At 44.7% G+C, this 19521-nt stretch overlaps 1 protein-coding gene across 4 annotated transcripts in view; it reads left to right on the plus strand.

Moving 5' to 3' along the window:
• WSB2 (WD repeat and SOCS box containing 2) overlaps nucleotides 1-19521 on the plus strand; it is a 263989-nt gene that overhangs the window by 236096 nt on the left and 8372 nt on the right. The gene's annotated exons all lie outside the window — the stretch shown is intronic.

Genomic DNA, 19521 nt, shown 5'->3' on the forward strand with positions numbered 1-19521 from the left:
GAAGAAAAATACTGTCGCATCCCCTGGATTCCTCTCACCTCCCAGAGCCTTTTCCCCTCCCTGGTGATCAACCCTCAGAGCACCACCCCCAAGGATCAGCAAGCATCTGCCTTTACCAGGCCACCTGGGAGGAGACTTAAGGCAGGGATCAGTTAGGGATACATAGGATTAATCACACCCATATGTTTCAATGTTGACTTCGTATGAAACACGGATCAGAGTGACTAGACTGCGAAGCTTGACGACAGCAGGGCGAGTAGGGGGTACAAATATCACATGCATACAAGCAGTCTTTAGAATGCCTGTATATCCTCTAATTTCCATTCATCAGAATGCTTGTTCAGCCCTGAAACTTAAGGTGACGTCTTGCACACGGTTATGCTGGCATAAAGAGATTGAGTACACCAAGCCCAAGTAACTTTAGTATGTGCAAGATTCAAACAATGCTACAAAGCACAAACAATGCAAAATCAAGCATATAACCTGTTCAGACCGGCGTCCCCAGCAATTAAAAAGAACAGTACCTTTGGTAGAAACACAGACAGAAGCTGGTTTGTGGATACAAAATGGCAGCTATAATAGCATACAGTAAATGAAGGGAAGTGCACAGCGAGAAGCAAGACGTCACCTTAAATTGCAGGGCTGAACTAGAGAGCCCCCAATAAGGAAGACAAGCACTTCATTTATAAAGGCTGTCTATCTAGTAGAAGTTAATATGAAGGGTTAACAAATAGCCCGTGAGAAGATAGAAGAGAGATATCCACTCAAACTATTGCTAGGGAGAGAAACAAATTTAACGCTGTAAGGCTCTCAGAAGCATAGTAAATAACACATTGTTGTTTTCAGTAAACCTGGGTTGTATATAAGGGTTTAGAAGGAGCAGTAGCCCCTGAAGAAGTTCTATTGATGGTTGTCAGTGAGGAGAGAACAATACATGTTGAGCAGTTTGTTGGTTAAATAGATCCATGTTTGTAAGTTTTGTATTGTGATACATTTTGTAGTACATATGAATTAGGATGTATCCGGGCTAAACACGTTAACATTGTAGCACATTGCATTTTAGGATTGATTTTAGAATGTGTTTTAAGCATCTCTTGGCTTTTATGTTTAAGTGAAATTTGGTGCTCCTCTTATGCTAAACTTTAAGATACAAATGTGTTAGAGCAATTGCTGAATCCATTGCTTTTTTTTCAAATTAAAATTTATATGAGCAAAATGAATGATTACCTCATCCTATTTTAGCAGTCCAGGCACATTTCAAGTGTTTGAGTTGATTTTCAATTTCCAGGGGTAACCTGTCTGCTGCATGAACAAAGTCCCTGGTATCTCCAGACGTGTTTTGATGAAGAAAAATATTAAATCAACCAGCTTGTTCTTTACAACCAAGAATAAACATGCCCATATTGAAATATATTGGGGGTCATTACGAGGTTGGAGGTAAAAAACAGTGTTTACCGGCAGGGAGCAAATAATGTGTCTGTTTAGGAAAGAGGCTGCTAACAGTGGCCTATTACGAGTTCTCGTGCACGAGAGTAGCGGCATGCTGGTATCGACATTACCAGCATGCCGCTAAAGTCCCAAAAATGTCCCTTAGCGGCATCATGGGAAGCGTAGACAGCACTACTGCCGCCGTCTATCTCTAAATAATGGGCCCGGCATCAATGGATACAGCATTAGCGGGCACCGCTAATAGTGGGTACCGCTATTAGCGGTCACCGCTAATAAGCAGAACCGAAAGTAACGTCACGCGCCGGAACGGGAAAGCGCACGGCGGCCATCTTTAAAAAACACAAGCCATTGCCATCCTCACTACACAGCACCTGGAGGCTCATTCCGACAGCAGAAAAGCATCCACTCCACCAGCATCATGTCAAAGGCGGTGAAGAAAGGGGCATCCCGGCAGCGTAAAGAGTGGTTTTCAGAGGACGAGCTCACAATGCTAGCAGACACGCTGGCTAAAAATGCTTAGGTGGTCTTTGCAAATGACCTCAAGAGAGCAGCCCAGTTCAAGAAAAAAGAGATCTGGGAAGAAGTTGCCCATAAAGTGAGTGCTGTTGGGAAAACCCCCCGCACAGTGAAGGATGTGCGTAAACGGTGGGACGACCTGCGCCTCAGAGTGCGTAACATCATGTCGGCAAACCGAAGCCAGGGCATGGCTACTGGCGGTGGCCCTAGCTCGCCTATTAATGGGAGGAAACGTGCGCCAGCACTATCGGCATTGAGTCCATTGAAGGGGTGGGCGAGATGGAACATGGCGCCACATCATCCACAGATGGAGGTGAGTGTCCTAAGAAAACAGTGTAATGCAAAGTATGATGATAGTCCACCAATGTGACCGTGCCATGAGGCAATGCATGGCCCATTACAGACGCATGGACACATCCATGCCTAGATGCCGTCCTCGACACTGACACATCCACATGCATGCAGCATGCCAATGCCATACCTGAGACACACAACAAAATAATGCTGCAAAGAAGGGAAAATTGCACTCAACACCTAGCCTAGTGTGCTGAATTAGCGGTGTGCCTTACAGTAACTGGGGTTCTCTTGTGTCAAATTGCACCCCTAATTAAAACCATATTAATGCATGGTTAATGAAAAAGATGACCACATATACCACAACATTTTCAGTATGTTAATTATACTAATTTAATGCTATAAACGTCGCAAACAAAAGTTGCAGTGTGTTCAATAGCAAATTTGAACCAAATAAATATACACCAAATCGTAAACATATAGAAAGATAAAACAATTATTTACATCATACGTCAATCATATGGTTACACATAACCAAAGTAAATGGATGAAAAAGGTAATAATGGTGAATGAAAAAAAGGTAAGCGAAAACCCGGTGCTCAGAAAAAAGGGAGAGGGAAAGAGGAAAAAGTCCTCTCATTAGAAAAAGAATTAGAGAAATAAATGCAACAATTTCATAATAGCAGTTTCATATTATTCAAATTGTGGAAGGAACCAAACAAATCAAATGGAGGTTAGGAATCCCTCAATTCTTTGACATCTGCTGCTGGATATGTATGTACAATTTCTTCTAAACGAGTCCTAGAATTTTATAATTGTTTTTAGAAATTTTTTTTGCAAGGCTCTTATGGGAAACCCCCACTGGGTTTGCCTACGCATGTAGGGGGAACAGAAAACATAGATAGAGAGACCAGATAAGGCAAAAACTATTTTTGGTGTTGTAGGCTGCCAGAATCTTTAATACGTTCCAAACAAGGGAACAGATGTCCAAATGCTCCAAGATGGACAATCTGAAAGCCAATCCCCCTAATCCTTTTTCGCGTTTCGGTGGTTATATGTTACCACCTTCATCGGGGCAAATTCATGATACCCTATTGGGAGAAAGGAAAAAAACTGAAAAAGAAAAAAACTAAGTTTCCAACTGAAAATATTGGGCTGCAGTGGTGACAATGCATGCTTGAGTATACATCTGAACTTCTAACACAAGCTTACTAAAAATTGTTTTAAAAAAGGACATGAAAGGTTCTGCCTGGGTCACACATGTGTATGAAAAAAGCCCCCAAGGGGAGGAGAAAATAAAGTTATCCATTCCTCACCTAGAGGGGTTAGGTTGAACAGTCTCTATAGATGTGAGACTGGAAAACTGACATGCTGGTCTGCGCCAACTCGATGTACCCACACCGAGGCTGCCAAAGGAGCACCCGGCAAGCCTGAGTCAACGAGGCATGAGTGTACAGATGCTACGGTTCGGCATACATGCTCAGAATCTGTAGAAAAATGAGTTGCAAGAAAAAATTCCAATAAGTTATATATTGCAACCTCACAGGAATAAACATAAACCACTGGGGTGAAATACAGAGTGAATATAGATGGATAATCAACCTACCAGGAATGCTTCAAAAGAAGAAACAATTGAAGGAGAAATGGCTGCTGTGTGAAGCACGGAGGAAGAGATCCCAAAATCATGTGAGTTCAGTTGTTAACACTGAGGAATTAAATAGAAACGAGGAGCGGATTAGTCTCCGTACTCGAGTGAAAAGTCTGCATCTTGATGCAGCGTAATGTTGAAGTAAAGTAACCTCACAGTTCTACAGGAAGCATAATATGTATTACTTGCGAGTTTACGGCTCGCTAGCGGCTGCATCAGACGCTGAGTCATCCATCCGCGAGTGCTGCGAGAAATGCCTGCGGCTGCAAGCTTGACTAGCCGGGACTGGTTGCTAGGTAATGGAGGAACTTCAGACCGTCACGTACCGCGTGACCCGGAAGTGCCGGAATGCCAACACGTGAAAAGTTATCCAGTCGGACAGCAAGAACAATGGGTGGTGTCCCCTAGACAACACCGGATTGGTCAGCCATGGAAGGGTATGCACACGGACCTCCCTCTGAGTCAGAAATGGCAGCGGGTAAAAAAGAGAGGGGCAACGCAAAGTGTGGGCATTGTGTGGCTAAACGTGTGTGTAAACATGTTGCAACAGCGGTCAAAGCTAGAGCCACTGGGGCGGAAAAAGAGAAAAAGGGTCCAAAAACAATTTGGACTTGAGTGGATGGATACGCAAATCAAGTGATTTTTCTTATTGCTTTTCTCTTATTTGCTAAATCGAAACACAGGCTGCAAAGGGCAGGTCTTTTTAATTAAAGAAGACTCTTACTGGTTAAAAGCACAGAAACGAGTGTGTGCTTACGCAAGGGTCTAGCAACAAAGTGCTGCCCATTATCAATCAGACAGTGGCTGTGACAGATCGTACACGCCAAATTTGAGTGTTTGCTTTCACATAGATCTGTACACCAGGAGCTATATATATTGCTCCTGGTAAAGCAAAATATTGAATGTTGGCCGTTGAGGCCAGGGTCCTTATAGGTATGGGCCAATTAAATTGCATAGGTGAATCTTTAGATGGACTGTCACAGTGGCGCCAGCCTCATGGACCGGGGACCCTCTGATTTTCCAGCTGGAGATCATACATCTACCCCTGTTGGGTCAGAAAACTTCTGAGGGTGTACACACAAACAACAATTTCCAAGGTGAGGATACCAAACAGGAGGGTTTTGACTTGTTAGAAACAAACACGATCGGTGTGTTGTCTAAAGTGGTACAAATTGTTCATTAAGGCCATTGTCACAACTGTCCAGCCTATGAATCTATCTGCTTTCTAAATTCAAAAGGCGTTTTTGTGTAGCAAAACCAATAGGCACTTTCTCGAAGACCCATCATAATAGGTCCTCTGGTGTGTGCTTTAGGTTGAGATAGTGCTGGACCAAAGGTGAGGTTTCCTTCCTACAACGGATTCTGGATCTATGTTCAGAGATCCGAGTGTTGATACTCCGCATGGTCTGACCAACGTACCGTAAGCCACAGGAACATTCGATACAGTATACTACTTGTGTTGATTTGCAGTTTGAAAAATGTCTGAAAGTCCAGATTTTGCTCCCAAAAGTGAAGCTTAACATTTTCTTAGTGTATTTGCAGGCTACACATGAGCCACAAGGGTGGTGCCCTATTAGAGGTCTCAAATTCCAAATGCCACCCCGGGTTGTTTTTTCGGTTAAACAAGAGTGAACCAAGAGGTCTCTGATATTCCGTGATCTTTTAAAGGCAAAACAAGGTTCCCTTTCTTCCGGTAGGTTAAGTTTGGCTAAAGGCCAATATTTGTGAATGATCTTTTTGATGTCAAATGTGTGCGGACCATGTGTGAGTACACACGTCAGTCTTATATCTTGATCTATACCTGAGACACACCCCACAAACATGGAAACGGCATTAGTCACACTGAACGCAATCCACAACAGAAATGCATGTCACACAGCATACACCACCTCAAACATATGTGACCCTGACGTATGCCTGCATGCACCCCCCATATAGCAATCAGCCTGAATGTCAAAACTCCAATGCCTAATCCCCTCTAATATGTACAACAGCAATAATACCAATGTATGCATGATGCACGTAGAACCATCACTGATGCCGTCCCTCTCTTGGTCCCCCACAGGCTCAGATCCTGACAGCGAGGCCCACGACTCAGCAGCACAGGCAACAACTCCCAGGGGCAGGGAAGAAGGCAACAGGCCTTCTACATCAAAAGGCCCAGGCAAGCCACAACTGCCACAGAAGGGGAAAGCATCACAGGATGCCACATCACTGGGGCGGCTAAGGGCCACTGCCAAAGCAACAGTCCCCACAACACCTGTGTGCACTGCACAGGAGCCAGTGGCCGATGGGGCCCTCTCAGCTGCCAACAGCTCTGTCGGGGAGGCGGCAGCCACGGCACCCCATAGCGATGAGGATCTACAGAGCCACGGCCAGGTATGCGTCCCTGTGGAGGACGAGTCGTCAGACTTACCTGCCACACCCATTCCCCCGCCATCACCCCACATCACACCATTCAGCACCACCAATGACAGCACACAGGAGCAGTCTGGAGGGGAGCCAGGGCAAGGAAGCATGAGCCCCACAGAGGCGCCACATGATATGGGACATGTGCCACATGCAGCATCCACTCCACTGGTGTCTGGGTTGGGGTGCAGCAAATGGCACAGATGGAGCAGCGCCAGGAGGAGCTGACTGGCCTAGTCAGACAATTTATCTCGGACGGTGCCCAGGCAAGGCAGGAGGTCCGGGACAACGCTGCGTCCTTGAGACAGGCCATTGAGGCCAGCACTACTCGTATCTGCGAGGAGTTGTCTGCTGTAAGGCATGTCCTTGGCCGTATAGCGGATGCCTTGGAGGCAGAGTGTCCTGCCCCGAGACTGGAGCAAGCGGGCACGGCCTCCTCTTCCAGCTCCACTCAGACCAGCCCCCTTTGCAGGTCTGCGTGCACCTTGCAGCGCTCAGACATGCCGCCACCAGATGCGGGAAGTGGTCAAATGTAGCCAAATGGGGCAGCCAGAATATAGCAATTGATACAGAAACCTGCAGCATTTGATTGGACACCATGTGTGGGGGGTTGTGGGGGGAGGTGGAGAGGGTGTGTTTTAGGTGGAGGGTATGTGCACTTTTTACTATTGTACTGTTTAATACACCCGTTCTGTACCAGAAAAAATCCTTGAGTGGACATTACTTATTGTATATGTGTCATTTATTGGTCTACAGTGCATAGTGTACATGTAATCCCACACCCAGTGCCCTCAGTCCTACTTTCATGGCACCCTCTGCACCCATGTGTCTTAGAAATATTGTCCAAACACAGACTGGCGCACAGCACGTCCCTCCTGTGCATCAGCACTGCGATGATGTGCGCCCACATCTTCTTCATCCTCTTCATCATCACCTGGTGGTTGCTGTTCAATGTCAGGGGGCAGGGGCACGTTCCGTCAGATACACATGGTGTGCAGCATGACACATGCCATGATGATCTTGGCCACCTTCTCATGCCTGTAGAGGAGTGCCCCATCTGGCCGGCTGAGGCAGTGAAAACTTGCCTTCAACAGGCCAAATGTCTGCTCGATGACCACACGGGTACGGGTACGGGTATGGGAACAATTGTAGTCCTCTTCGTGCATGTTCTGCTTGTTCCGGACAAGGGACGCTTCAAGGGATAGCCACTATCACCTGCATGGGTGCAAAATAAGGTATGTGTTAGTCAATTCATGATGTACAGCTGTACTTATCACTCATAAGTGATAACTGCAGATATTTGTTGGCCACATGCACATGTCTCTGGTTGTATGCACACATTTTACCTTGCCTCAATGTGTGCTGTGCCATGGTCTTATGTTGTGGGTTGCGTCTTCAAGATGATACACGTACACTGCCTTGGTGTTGCTCATGCATTGTGGACGCATACAGCTGTGTTTGTGTTATATATATGATGTGTAGTGCTCTGTATGATTTTCTTACTGACAGCGTTGACAGTAGTCTGCATTATTTAGCATTCAGCGCTTCCCATTTTAACATGCTGCAGTACTGTGGTTGTGGCCCTGTGACAAGCGGTGGATTCCCTTGGTGGTTTTGTTTTGTGCACCCTCATGGATGCTTGTCCTGTGTAGTGATTTGCTGCAGACATTTATATTGTGTATACCCACAGCATGTTGCTGTTCTGTTCCGGAGGGTGAGGTCTGATGATGGGTGGTACACGTGTTGTGGGATTTGGGGTGGTTGAAGGTTTGGCATGTTGTGATTGGTGTGCAGGTTCCTTCATTGCTATGGGGATTGGTTGTCATGTTCAGTTTGGGATGCTTTGGGGCGCAGTGTTTTGGGATGTGCACATCGTGCTGTCACCACAACAATGCCACCATGGTGGTGTGCGCATCTCTCCCCCCATTACACTGCCATGTGCCTGTCATGCAACTTACCAAGCAGCCAGGCACGTCGTCCTGCATGTCGCTCCATGTAGCGTGGTAGCATGGAGTTCCGCAGGACCATTGAGTCATGAGTTGATCCCGGAAATCGGACACAACAATGTGTGATGATCTTGCTGGCGTCACATACCATCTGTACATTTATTGAGTGATATATCTTACGATTGTGGTACACCACCTCCGTTGCATGCGGGACCACCAATTCCACATGGGTGCAGTCAAGTGCACCAATACAATTTGGCATGCCTGCCAGTGCATGGAAGCCTACTTTCATGTCAAAGATCTCCTGGGCAGTCTGTGGTAGGGATATGTAGTTCCTTGAGCGCTCCAGGAGGGCATCCAGCACTTGGTCCAGCATGCGAGAAAATAAGGGTTGCGATATGCCATGCATGTTCCCCACTGTGTGCTGGTAGGTGCCTGTGGCCAGGAAGTGGAGCACAGGAACTACCTTCAGTAGAAGGGGGATTGCGGTGCGTATTTCAATCAAGCTGACAATGTTGTTGTGTATCATGTCCACAATGGTGGTGATGGTGTCCCGGTCCAGTCGGTACGGGGTGTGGATCTGCTCAGGGGTTAGGTTGAATGGACTGGCTCTGATGCGAGGGATTGGGGGCTACCTGCATGGTACCACTGGCTGCACTGGTGGGGCTTGCTGGGCCTGTCTCACCCTCCTTCTCCTCCTGCGTCTCCTCTGTGGTGCCTATTGTTGCTGGTGTAGCAATGCAAGCATGTCCTCCAGCCCCAGTATTGCTACTACAAGTGGAATCATTTTGGTGTGGAAAGGGGTATGGTGTGTGGGTGTGCTCCTTTTGTGCTAGGCCAGACTCCATTGCCTCCACCTGTGCTGATTGTGTGCACCTGTGGCAGTTGGGTACACTGCACATTGCTGTTTGCGGGTGGTTCGCGATGCCGGTATTGCCTCATTACCGCCTTCATGATGCCAGTATTTGCATGTCTGCCTGACTTGTGATGTCCTTCTGTTAGCGCCATGCCGCTATTGCCGGGCCCAAGGCCCGCGTGCATGGCAGTACGGGGGAGCACGCTATCAGCGGTGGCCCTAATACCGGGTTGTTGGGCTGGAATAGGCCAGAGGTGTATGCAGTGCCGGTAATCCCTTACCGGCATCGTTTTTCCATTGCCTCCAACCTCGTAATGACCCCCATTGTCTTTTGCAAACACGTTTCTGTGATGATTCACAAGGTATTGTCAATTCTCCCCTTGGGGGAGCCTTTTCCCATGAGGCTAGGGAGGTGCGGCCGCTATCCATTAGTTCCCCAGGCGTGGTATAATACGAGAGGACCTCCTTGGTAGGGACCCCCCACCTCTGGGGATATGGATGATCACCTAGGGTATAGCCCACTGACCACTGGCCAAACCATTTCCTTGAAAGTAGACCCATGTATTTCTGCAGTGTAGAAGAAACACCCACAACAGAAAGTACCTGGATGAGGAAGAGCACAGGAGAAATGAAGATTACGAACTGTGCTAGTACTGGTACAAGGAAGCCCAGAGGATGCATGAAGATCAATCCATCAAAAACAACAAAGGACTTTGAGAATCCGCCAGGGCAGGACTGGCAACAATTTATAAGAGAAGGAATGAAGACTTCATCAAGCCCAGGCGAGAGAGGCAGCAGGTGTGGAAACCATCAGGAGCAGGAGTTTTAAGTCCTGTCGGCTGACCACAGATGCCAAAGAGCAGAAGAGGCTGGCGAAGCATTGAGGGAGTTCTGCGTGGGTCCAGTTGGAGCAGACCTGAATGCAAAGCAGGAAGAGAGAGCCAAGAAGACAAGTAGAGCACAGAGCTGCCGCTATGCTCCTGAAGCAGAGAAGAGAAGGCCGAAGAACTGCTTAGACACACACCGGTCCCAGGAAGCCCGAGTGACATACCACAGTTCCAAAGAAGGTAAATGGAGCTACAAGAGACCCAGAGGGGAAAAAAGGAGTGGAAGAGAGTCGGGCTCGAGAGGCTCTCTGCCGGGCCATTAGTCAGTCAAACTATTGGGAAGGGCGCATTGAGCAGCCAAGTAGAACCTCCTTGGTGCAGTGATAACAATAAGTCCACTGATTACCATACAAGGGTCTTGGACCCCAACACAAGTACAGTAAATATCTGAGGAAAGCATCCTCGTTTTAGTGGCAATGAGCAGTCCAGCAATGTCCTGAGAAGGATTTGGGACTTTGCCAATACCAGGAGAAGGGAGTCATTCTCCTGGAGAAGGAAGTTTTCTGTTGACTTATTCCTTAGTTGTTGTGTAAGTGATAGAGGTTGGTTGTGGCACAGGAGGGTGGAGTTTGACCGACATTCTGACAGATCCTTTAGTAATAGTTTGAGGCAGGGAAACCCCTCTTAGAAGATAGAGATAGTGAGGGTTTCTTTTTCTTGATGAAATAAAGGTTTTCCTAATCAAAATGCCACCCTTGTCAATATCCTTCTCAGACACCCTTACATTTCTTACTTTGTTATTGGCCCTTGTGCAATGTCAAACATTTGGTCAGATTGTCTTTTTAAAATGTTGTCCTTAAGGCTTCTTGTTGATATAATAGTCCAGATTTAAATATTTTTGATCTTTAATTGATTCTATATCTTCAACTTCACAATTTATGCCGGTCCGATAGCACAGCGAGTAAAGCGCTCGCTTTGACATCTGTGCAGAGCCTGCTGACGCAGGTTCGAATCCCGGCAGGGCCAAACTCAGCCTTTCATCCTTCCGAGGTCGATATAGGAGCACCACACACCGTGGGTACAAATAAGCAGCGCTCAGATACCTGAGGGTTCGTAGCGCTATATAAATGCTACATTATTATTTTCTCCTTTGTATGTCAGTTTTATCCTTTGTTGATAGCCTGCTTGTTATCCCAAAAATTGATTACAGTATCCTTATCTCATCTTTTTCTCATCCTCTACACGTGTTTTGCCACTTATTATAGCTCATCAGGAGGAATAATATAAATGTACTAGCCGTTCCCGGCGTAACTTAAGCTGTTCTAGCAGATCCTAAAGGTCAATATCTGTTGGTAATTCATTGGGTTTCTTCTGTTTCCCTTTCCTAAATGTCGGAATTACCACTGATTGCTTCCAGGAAGGGGGTGTGGGTTACAGTGACTTATTAATGGTAATTGAAAAGGCTAAACGTATAGATAACTATCTTCTTTTGAATTTAAAAGGCATATTAGGGGTATGCGCGTTATAAGAACAGTATCTCAAGTTCCACTGATTACACAGGCCTCTATGATGTGTCTTTGTAGACGCATAATTGTCAATCTTGTTCCATTGCAGAGTCCCTGTGATGGCATAATATTACGTATTAGCCTAATTACAGCACCTACTTCCAGTTTTAGCTCGTGAGGGGGCATTCGTCCTACAGTGTTTCTCTTAGCGACTGCAACATAGAGCCAGTAATTAACTGTTCATTTAAACTGTAACCGCTGTTCCTTGTGTGAAGAGAAGTGGGGGCGGAAAGAAGTAACTTGATGCGATAGTGGAAGGTGAAGGTGACTGCCTAAGAATAGATTTGAAAACACTCTCACTCACCCACAAGTTCCTCCATAACCAAGCGCCTACCTCCCTATCTGACACTTTCTCACATCACTCTTCAAGACCTATCAGAACCGCTCAGTTGCATTGTGTGTCTATCCCACGTTTTAAGCAACAACGGGTCATCAGCTTCCCAGTCCTCGCTGCTAAGAAATGGGATACACTCCCTGTAGCAATAAGAGAGGAATCGTCCTCCCTATTTTGCGCTAAGACTAAAGGATGGCTCCTCGATCAGGACCTCAGCCCGCCCGGTCCATAACCGCTTACACTTCATCGTACTTTTTGACTGTCTCTGCAAATTCATGACTGTAAATACTGTAAATGCTTCCAGTTGTATAATATGTATAGTATGCCTGTATCATTGTGAACCGTGTGTTATTCCTGTATATACTTGCCTATGTAATTTGTAAGCCTAGCGCCCAGATGCCTCAGGGCTCGGGTGCGCTCTACAAATAAATAAAATACAAAATACAAATCGAACCATGCTCATTTGGTTTGTTCACATGATAGCTGTTGTTGAAGTGGAAGGGCACACAGAAGTGGACTTTTCCATTGGGCAGCAGAGAGCAACCTAAGACTGATGAATTGCATCAGCTGAGTACGGAAACATACCTAAGCGTTGTGTATATATATAAATAGGTATATCTTATGCAATAAGTTGAATGCTGAATGATATTAATATACTGATTGCTGTGATTTTAGATTTCTAATCATGATTTATTGTATTTAATTAGTGAGGCATTCAACCAAGTCCAGATAGGACAGAGCTTCTCTAGTCCTCAACATCAGGTTCTCCTGAAGTATTAAGAACTATAATAAATTGGCATTAGCAATCAGGAATTGTCTCCAGTGTATGGATCGTCGGGAAACAGTTATGTATTCATCAGTACGCCACTCCTGAATGAGGCGTGCATTAGCCTACTGGAGATCTTGGACCACGTCCCAGTGGCCGTGAGAATTGACTTTGGACAGTCATAAGACCTCTGGGTGGCACTTCAACAATGTGTTTTTAGTACAAGGGGCTTAAAGGAGGGGTTGCAGCCTCTACTAACAAACGTATTAACGTGCCTTCTAATATGTTTGTACACAACAATTGGGATTCTGTTACAGGGTTCTCTCGGGAGTGACATAATATGTTGGACTTTTAAAAATAAAAAAGCTAAATTGGCATGTGTAGACTAATCAGGTGAAGGAAATGGATAAGATATACTTTGTTTAGCAAGCTTAAAGCCTTTACCAACATTAATTATGTGTAGGATTTTAATATTATGAAGCAGTATTCAAAGTGGCCTGTGACACACTTTTAATAATTTAGGCCAAGTATTGTGGTGGAGCCAATGGAGCCGGCAACCTCTTTGCGACCTAATAAAAGGTTAAGAAACGGAAAACCTACATTATTTATTTTAAGTCATTTACGCAGGACCAGGATATTGCTAATGTCTTTGCAGTTAATTATTAAATGCTGTATACTCCAAAGCATGACCCTTCAGATGAGGACCTTTGCAAGTACCTTGCAGGTACTATCTTCCTAGCAAGGTGTGGGATATCTCATAGCATTAGATACACCTTTAACGCACACGAAGGTGAAAGATGTCATCAGCAAATTGTGTAAGGGTAAAGTCCCTTGTCCTAAGGGGATCACCATGGAATTTTAGCATCCCTTTTGAAAATTCCGCCCCTAAATTATTAGTTATACCCAAGCTTTCATAAGAATGGGGTGGAGAGTGGCATGTTTACGGAAGCAATGATAACCATTATACCTAAAGGTTGTTGAGACTGCACTCCTCCCAAAAACTATAGATTGATATCTTTGATGAATGCCAAAGGTTTAAGCTGGGCTGGGTGCTCCTCAATCCTGTTAAATGTTGGCTAGCATCCTCTAACACTAGGCTTTTCTCCTTGATCCTGAACTAGTCTTGTGTCAAAAAATTATCCTTATGGGTCTTGATACTGAAAATATCTTTGACGGGTTAGTTGGAGTTTCCTAATTGGACTGCTAGGTGGCAGGGGATAAGGGAATTATTTACATTATTTACATGATTAAGGCCTTGCACAGTAACCCTAGAGTGTCTGTTTTTGTAAAAGGAGTCAAGCCGAGTCTTTTGGAGTGCCTGGAGATCTTACTTTATCTGTTCCTGCTACCGTGGCATTATGTGCTTGCAAGTCTGTCTACAAGCTCCATTGCTGAAGGAGGAGTGTCTTTGTTAAAGACTCTGCAACTTTGCGAAGCAGAGTCAAGCCGAGTGTTTTGGAGGATTCAGTAGAAGAGGAAGCTCAGAAGCCCTGCAGTGGTTACAGCACAATTCCTACTATTGTACTTCAGGGTAAGACCGCTGATTAATTGCTGCCATATAAGCCTCCAAGGTACTCCTACTGTTTACGCAACCACTACTCCTGATTGCATCGAGCCACGGATTTAATGGGACGTGTGCTTTATTCATGGCTCGATCAGACATTGTGCTAAGACTTTTACACCCAAGTGACAAATAGGGCGAGAGCCGTGCGGCGGGCTGGCCCACATTGTATATTGTCTGCCGTTCATGTGGGAACTGTGGGTTTTACCTTTGACCCACGCAGCGGTATCTTAGTCACTGATTATAAACAGCGTTTAGAGGGTGTGCTGCGTGGCGTTGATTTCACATGGGCCAACTAGCTGCTCTCCGTTCCTGCTTGCTTATTGACTGCTCGACTTACTGGCCGTGGGAAGTGTGGAGGCAAAAAAAATGTTTTCCGTTCTTGCTGTTTTCTTTTTTTGATGCAAACTTGTTTACGGAAGTAACTAATGTTAGTTTGGCTTTTTTCCTGTTCACATTCCGACTTCTGGATGCTGCTGTACTATGGGACAGTGACTTTTTTTTTCCTCTACCTCTATACGGGAGCGGATTGTTTTCCAAAACTGTCAAGAAAATTAAGCATGGCTAAAGTCAACAATCTCAGCTCAGTTGTGGATGAAGCCTTAATTATAAAGTTGAATCCCCCAAATACTTCCAATGACCTTTTTGCTGCCACAGAATGGGGTTCAGCTTTTAGACCATATAAAAAAGGGGGTTTTCCATCTCCGAGTGTCTTTGCAAGTGACCTCCAGATACCAACAACCTCTTGTTTGAGTCTAAATAGCGGATGTCTGCCAAATAATGCTAACGTTTCCACCCCAGTCAATCCCGTTTGAAAGATCTGCTGTGTTCTGATTGAAATTGACGGCCACCACTATGAAGACCACAATTGGAAATGTTTTCCCTTGTGCCGCTAACCCAGCAAAACGCCCCTCCTGTGCGATTGCCTGAGGAAACAACTCGGGCGTCTAGTCCTTTGCCAGGTTGAAACAGAGAAAGAGAAAGCTCCTGTAACTGGAATGGATTCATTCTACGTGTTGAATGAATTGTCAGCCCTTTTGGGAGAGGCTCTGCTGAAATTTTAGGTACTCAAGATGATGTCCTTACTAAAGCCCTATCTCCAGTGACGACAAATGATCAGGGGTTGGGTTCCAACTCTATAATAGCTCTTAATTTTGTACTGAGCTCTCTGCTGAAAGTTTTTGAAAGTATTAAATCAGAGGTACAGCAACATTCTGGAATTCTTCTTGAAGTCACAAAAGAGTTGGAAGTAAGCGAATCATCAATGGTAGCCTTAAAAACGGCAATCAATGAATCTAAGTTTGAAACATTTTCATTACTGTCCACTCTGCTACAGACGCAATCGGGAAAAATTGACTCTTTGACCAATCAGTCATCCACTTTCCAAGGGGAGATGGGGAGTCGGAACAATAAATTGCAAGAAGCAATTAAGTTGAATGCTCAGCCTGGGTGCTCCACCTGTAAGCCTGGTTTGGTTCCGATTATTCCATCGTCTGATGCGGACGATACACTGCTCTCTGCTTCCATGATGGAAGAATTTATCCGGCTAGCTCAGCTAGCGGAGGGTGAATTATCCTCTGGCCATGCCGATGAAAGTGTAACACTGGTGGAACCCCCTTCTAATAATAAAGCTCCAAAGAAAAAGTCCAAGCAATCTAATGGAAAAACAAAGAAACGAAGGAAAAGACAACATAACGCTGCTATTGATGCTTCCAAGGGAATAGCTCAAGAATCTATCAATCCCTTGAAACAAAAAAATAGCGGGGCTAAAACGAATCACCTTATTAAAGGTTTGAAGCGATCTAGGGGCAAGAATCTAAAGAAATTGGCAGCTCTAGAAGACTTAGTACCTGATTCTAGTGTCAAATCACCTTCCAAGCCAAGGGGAGGGCGGTCTCAACGGGGGGAGGGGGGAGAGAAATATCTGGTTACCCTCCCTGAAACATTTTCGGCAGCTAATGTGGCTAGCACCCAAATTGTGAACAAAGGTCCTTTGGTAAATGGATTGGCCTCGCAATACTTTGACCTCAGAAGAGGACCTGTGCAGGGCTGCCTCCTGTCCCTTCTCCCATATTCTCCTTCCCTAGAACGTCTATTGGAAAGCATTACGAGCATTGGGGGACCATCAAGGTGTTTGCTTATGCTGACTTTTTGGCATATATTGTGGATCCAGAGTGCTCTCTCACTGTATGCAGGAGGTTAAATCCTGTTCTAAAGTTTTGGCTATAAACCTATAACAGATAAGTGAGGTTAGACTGGTTATTAAATGGTGCGCAAAAGCGAACTGTGAAGGTCTGTATATTGTGTGGCAGCCGAAGTCCATCATGTACTTGGGGAAGACTCGTTGCCCATTGCTTACACAATTTCCTCCTGGCGAATTCGGAATGAAATCTGCAAAATCAGTTAACTGATAAGTGTTCCCTATAAATGCTGGCCTTATATATTCTTCACAAAAGTAGATTCCAGACTGACAAAGCTTTAGTGAAAAAGGGGTAAGTCTAGAATAACACTTATGAAGCAGAGACTGTCAAAAGATCAATGTGCAGTTAGATTTCCAGATTTTAGAAGCGATGCAAAGGCGTTTGGCCTGAAGCGGGCGCTACTGTAGTCTTCTGAAGTATTGTATGGTGGTGAACGAGGGGGAAGCTTATTTCCCAATGACCCGGCACCCTCCATGACCAGACTGAAGTGATTCTGTGATATGCAGTTGCTTTCTAGCTCAGAGGGATCATCTAGTCTGGTTGTGGACTGCTGGAGCTAAATCTTCATTGTCAGGCGCTCAATATGGTACAACAAAAGTATCCTAAGCCTACCTATTTTCTTTACGCTGTGGCACAAGCAGGGTGTACACAGGGTTCATCTAGTTATTATCCCTCAATTATCTAATCGAGGAAGAGCGAATGATCCATTATCCAGTGGTAGCAGGAAAGTTTAAGTTATTGCCAGGGGAGTTCCTAGGGTATCTCCAGCTTGGGCTTGCATTGTTCATTGATGATGGTAACTATAGTAGGTAATGGGCATCCACATCTCTCCTCTCACCCAGAATGGGTTGGTGATGGCTTTGCAGCAAGACTGTATAGACCACTGTCACATGGCCTTGCGTATAGTGAGGAAATCAGTAGGATTAAATCAGTGTGGCATAATGATGTTGGTCACATCTTGGATGAAGAAGAATGGAAGCCCATATGGTCCAAAGCGCACTGCATGTTAAAATCGGCACAGATTGCACGTATAATTATTCAGAAACTTTGTAGATCCTTATATACACACCAGTTGCAATAGCAAAGTGGGGTCAGAGGGAATCCGGTAGTTGCAGTTCATGCCAGATCAAGGCTGGTTTGCTTATACATTTCCACTGTCTTAAGGTTAAAAAGTTCTTCTTGTGGTTTTGTCCAGGATTGGGGATATTGTCGGAATGAAGTTTCACTTCTCCCCTGCTAATGTTGAACTAGGTGGTGCTCTTTAGCAGGTCTAGTCTTGTCGGTTCTATTTGACTTAATGTTAGTGGCAGCCTTTACAAATGTATCTCAAAATGTTAGAAGAATGTGGATGATTTGACTTTAGGTGGCAGGTGGAACAACTTGAGTCATATTCATCGCATGCAAAGACGTGTATGCCAAACTCATTACAAATCCAGCCAGGATTCAGCTAATGTGGAGTACATTGATAACTTTTTTGGACAGAGTACTCATGCCTAAAGTCCCTTAGAACAAACGAGAAATGTGTGTGGTGTTCTGCCATAATTGGGGTTGTGTGGATATGGGGAGTAAAGGGACTCCTTTCATTCTCCTATTGTCTTAGGTGTGGGGGTGGAAATATTGCCTGGTAAACACATGTAGCATCACCTGGCTTTTGGAAATTCCTGCCCCCACCAGAGTTATTCTCAATCCCAAAAACAGCCCAATAAGTGTGACTTTGTGGCCTTCACCTAGTTATCCTTCAGACTTGTTTTTGATTTTTAAATCCAAAGTTATTTTCAGGTTCGACATAAAGCAGGCTCTGTTATTTAGACAGAACCAATGACATCTGGCTGTCTTCTAAATTGCTTCTCATATTGTTGCTGAGAACCTCGTAATACATTGGATGGTCGCTTATGTTGTGGTATTAACTCCGATGAATTATTCCTTTAAAAGGCATCCATTTGCATGCACTCCTGACTAAAACCGTTTAGACTTGTCATCAGCGAGGCAGCAACATGGCCTACGTTTATGTTCTGTGACCATAACTTAGTAATGTATTCTCTCCTAGCCGGGTGCCCAAATCAGATGTGCTATGTTCAAAGTCAGCTTTAGTGATAATCTCTCACTGGACGTTAAGTACAGCGTTCCTCTTTAATTTACTCTGGGGAGTTATCCAGTGTGTAGGACTAAAGTGACAGACCATAAGAATAAGTGCACATTCCCTTCACTTTCTCGTACCGTTTTTTTCTTCTCCTACTGACTGACCATAATATGGAACCCAATCACAGTCCAAAAAATAGAGCCAGCCTGACAATGGTCATACCTTTCCACGTGAGCTTCTGAACTTTGGCTCCAAAGCTGTTGAGCACCTGTTCCATCATCAAACCATATATAGAATATATTTTAAGGGGCCCAAGTACTCTGAATTCAGGGTTTACTAGAGGGGGAGTAACCCTTGAATTCAGGAGTACCTTCCTTTTGTTTTATACAGGCTACTCCGTCTCCCAGGGGTTGGTCCTAGTCATATTGCTGACCATAGGACAGTGTTATGTTTTGCCCTGGATTTCTGAGTGTCTAAAGTATTGGCTGGATTTGTGCTGTAGGACTGTGTGTCTAAAGTATTGTGATTTGTTATACACATTAATTGCTCTTTAAGTGTTGATATACTGTTGCAGGATCCAGTATGCTTGATTGTCCAACATAAGCATTAGACCTGTGCTGGGGCTCATTAGCTTTCAGCGCAACAAGGGCTCTCTATACATGTATTTGACTTTTACGTTCTCCAAAACAACTTGACTAGCCTACACTTGAATATCATTTGTTGGTTCAATTAACTATATGGTGCAACTTCTGATAATTATAATTCTTTGTTCACCAGTATGGCTACAAATTACGTGTTTACCCTTACAAAAATAAACTCCACATAGATACCTCTTCTTTCGTAGAACTGTTTGGGCTGTCTGTTTTAAGTCAATTTGTTGCACTGTAATGAATTATTTGTAACGTTTTGATGTGTGAACTTGTCGAGTTATTGCCTTAATGGTATTAATAAAAATTGATATTAATGTAAAACACAAAAAAATCAGTTCACAAAACGACAGTAAAAATGTACATATATGGTTTGTGATTATTTCATTTTTAATGCAACTGGAATGTAGATTGTGTCCACT

Source organism: Ambystoma mexicanum, chromosome 10 (assembly GCF_040938575.1).
Source record: "Ambystoma mexicanum isolate Mex_15411 chromosome 10, UKY_AmexF1_1, whole genome shotgun sequence".
Lineage (NCBI taxonomy): Eukaryota > Metazoa > Chordata > Amphibia > Caudata > Ambystomatidae > Ambystoma > Ambystoma mexicanum.